General features: G+C 34.8%; 1 long non-coding RNA gene across 1 annotated transcript; it reads left to right on the top strand.

Annotated features, from left to right (window-relative positions):
• Positions 1-1,085: 1,085 nt before the first annotated feature.
• On the top strand, positions 1,086-2,409 carry LOC106345245. Its single transcript, XR_001270266.3, has 3 exons — positions 1,086-1,276; positions 1,376-1,451; positions 1,577-2,409. It is a non-coding gene; the product is annotated as an uncharacterized LOC106345245 (long non-coding RNA).
• The last annotated feature ends 1,435 nt before the right edge of the window (positions 2,410-3,844 follow it).

Here is a 3,844-nt window from a genome sequence, read left to right as displayed (position 1 = left end):
AACGCAAACCCATAAACAAAAAGATTCACAGGAGTTACAGTGTACTTAATCACAGACCATGAGAAGGCGATCAAGAGCCAGTCCTTAACCACACCAGCAACATTCATGGTCAAAGTAGATATATGTTTTCCCCACCAAAAGGAACACAGCAAAGATTCAAAGCAAACGCACAGAACGAGTTCGGCCCAAAAATGACATAATCAAAATGGAAGCTAGAGGTCTCTCTAAGAACCGGAAACTCCACAACAATCCAAGGGATAAACAAGAATGCTAAGCAGCACGGTGCAACGTAATAGAGAATAATCATATATTGATATAAGGGGGTTTGTGGTTTAATTTGAAGAAGCATAAAAACAAAAATATTTGAAGTAGCATTCATTATGAGACGAAATAATGTAAAGAAATCTTAAAACCAGCAGCATAAGACTAAACCCAACGATCGAGAATCTTGTTTTTTTTTAACTGAAGGTAATACACCTCAAAGTATACCTTACATGAGGCATGCAGCTTTTGCTTTAGCATGAATCCATTAGCAAAAACTTTATAACGGATATAAGAAATCCTGAAACAGACAAATCGTCAACAAATAAAGAAACACCCTCATCTAAAAAGTAGACTCCCTGCCAAAATATATCACGAAAACCAGACTGCAGCACTTCAGAAGCAATATAATTTACAGATGGATAGAACTATAAAATTATTGGCTTTAGATAAGAAGCAAAAACTTTGGAAAAGATTAAGAAACAAAAATACAGAACAAAATGCAGCATTACAATTATGTTATGTCAACTCTGCGCAGAAATAAATAGTTATCTAATTTAATATTTCTAGTAACTTGAAAATGTAAATCTAGTTTTTGGAAATAAATTACATTCTTTGAACATTTTCGGAAAATAGTATTAATCTTTTTTACAATTGTCTTTTTTTGCAACTGTCTTTTTTTGTCTTGTAGAAGATGAAGCCTCATCATTAAGATGTGACTGATGCAAGTGGATTACTTTTCAATGGATATAGAGCCATTAAAAGATTTGGTCCCCAATATTGTTTACCATATATAGTTGTATTTAGTATTTTGTGTTTTGCAGTATCATTTACTACATCAATACTTTGTAAAGAAGCTCTTCAATATAAGCTAAATTCATTAGCATTATAGTGTATATATCTGGTTCTCTGGTTATTGTTCTTTATAATATATGATTCTTTCACTTCGTTGGAGTCAAGTTGGATCATTGGAAGCCTTTTACTCGCTTCACGATATATGCTTTCTTTCAATCTGGTATGTTCTTCAGGTAGTTTATGAAAGAAAGAGAACTTTGATGTTTATTGGTAGTGCAATAAGGTTGAGCTAAAATTCGAGAGTTGGACATGATTTCAGACTCAAATGATGGAGATATCTCCTGAAGAAATAAGCATCGTCTTTTTCCACAACTTATGTGCAATGGCTAAGCTCAGTATGCAGATCTAGACTTAAATTCATGAAAGCATAAAACGAGAATATTCCTTGTATTATTATTTCTCGTACTTATCTCTTTGAACCATAATTTCTGATTCCTTTGTTTATTTTATATGTTTACAGAAAACGAAGTAAACAGACATTCTCTATTTTAAGGAGCTGCATTACCAAATTCGACTTCCCCAACGGGGGTGACGCCCGCAGACGTCTGGCGACGACGCTTGAAGCAGACGAAGATCAGCAACCCCAGGAGGAAGGCGCCGATGAGGCCAAGAAAGAGGAGGCCCCATGTCGCCGAAAGCGAGCCGTCTGCAGAGTTAGGTGGCGTGCCCTGGAAACCCATCCTGCAGAAAACCATGAACATTAAATTAGAAACATATATGGAAATGGAGCCGTTTCATATACTAAAAACATATAACGGGTTACTTGCACCACAAGAAGCTAGCTAGTTCAGTTCCAGGCATGGCGTCTTGAAGGAACATAGACGACTGGCTCTAGTTTTTAAGAACGGATTTTAAAAGGTGTGATATGGTTAAATTCACCTCAAATGATGCAAAAGATGACTTGCACCACAAGAAGCTGGCTCAGTTCCAGTTCACCACAATTTGAGCTCAGCACAAGAGAAAGAGGGAGGAATATATGAAATCAGATGGTTCCAATAAGGCCACGTGAGCACGAATTCCAAAGGAAGATCAAAATGTTTGAAGCTTATACGTACAAAGAGGAAAGAGATGAAGCGTTGAAGATTAACAGATAACTTAATATCTCAATAGGTCCTAAGGATACAACATCAGAAGAACTTATATCAAGTAGAGATACTATAACTAAGAAGAATCATTACTAGTAAGTCTAAAAAGAAAAGACTATATAATATGGACAGTTTACCAACCTATTATTATTTGCTAGATGTACTTTCTCCAACAAAAACCTCTAGTAAAATTTATTTTTTACCCTCACGTTCCAAGTTTCTAATTTTGGTTCTAACCAAAGCAACAACCCAATAACTTTTTTTATCTTTTACTCATCTCATCTTCTAAAGCACAATAAGTATCGTTCACATTTTTGTTTTTCAAAATTAAAAAAAAAAGAGTCAATTCCATGTTATTCAAATCGACAAAGCTCAGTAATAGGGTCAGTATTCTCTTACAACCTACTTGCAATGGAAGTAACCTTGGAGCAGAAGAAGTAACGGGTGGTTCAACTTCTTGACTTTGGCATACGTTGGTAAATGCTTAATCTTTCATAAAGTGTAGACATTTTCTTCTCATGTCTCGCTCAACCTTTTAATCTTTCATAAAGTGCAGACCTTATTTCTGCGTCCACAATTCTCATGTGTCCAATTCTCATATGTCCATAATTTATGTCTTAACCACATGTGTTCATGAAATATATATCCATAACTCTTGTATCCACAATTGGAACAATGGCTGATTATCTATTAATTTTTGAGTTTTCATATCCACATTTTTCTCTGTCCAGGCAAAAGATTTTATAAATGGTCTAATAACTAAAATATATGAAAATGGATATCAAAATATAGAGAATAAAAGTTTACAATTATCATATCAGACATATTTATTTATATATTTTCAATTCTTACAAACAATCAAATATATAAAATAAGGGGAAGCAAATAGTAAAACTTATCCCTCTATAAACATAACCCATAATAAATGACCAATTTAAACTAACTCGAACTAAATTACCAACTTTTGGTTTCTCTAAACTAGTTCCCACTCAAAGCCTTACTTGCCAAAGGGCAAAACTGTCCAGAAAAGCCCTTCGAACCCGTGAATGTGCTCGTCTAGCACATTGTGCCTTTAGGTGCAAACAAACTCAAAAAAGTGACTCATTGTGAAATGCAATCTTAAACCGAAGGTGTACATCAAAAAATGAGCTTCTAAGCGTCAAAGCTTTGTTTGGTACATGTGACTCATTATGAAATGGGAGCTCATTTTTTTGATGTGAACTAAAAATAATGGAGTTCTCAGTTGAGTCTTTGTAAGCTTGCTTTCCTAGGCAGAATTCTCTGTCAACCAAAACATATACGAAGGATTCATACATGAATAAGACCATCAATCACATTGGTATAACGTGTCGAACTCGGGAAGCTATACTGAAACTTAACTCCAGTCTACAATTCTTAAAACCCCAAATAATCCTCAGAATCTAAGGTGTTGTAACATTTAATTAACTCTTGGATCAGTTGACTGAAGGTATGATTTGAGGTACCACAAGGTGAAGCCTTTCACTCCCATTGTTCTCATGCTATATTTGGGCATCGCTTCTGTAAAGATGAACAAGCAGAGAGTCAGAAATGTCTCTATTAACAAAGTGTAAGCAAATAAAAAAAAACAGACAAAACTCTTTCTTCTTGCTTGTTCACAGATC

Source organism: Brassica napus, chromosome C8 (genome assembly GCF_020379485.1).
Source record: "Brassica napus cultivar Da-Ae chromosome C8, Da-Ae, whole genome shotgun sequence".
Taxonomy (NCBI): Eukaryota; Viridiplantae; Streptophyta; class Magnoliopsida; order Brassicales; family Brassicaceae; genus Brassica; species Brassica napus.
The sequence above is the reverse complement of the archived record's forward strand: the minus strand, read 5'-3'. Positions and strand labels throughout refer to the sequence as shown.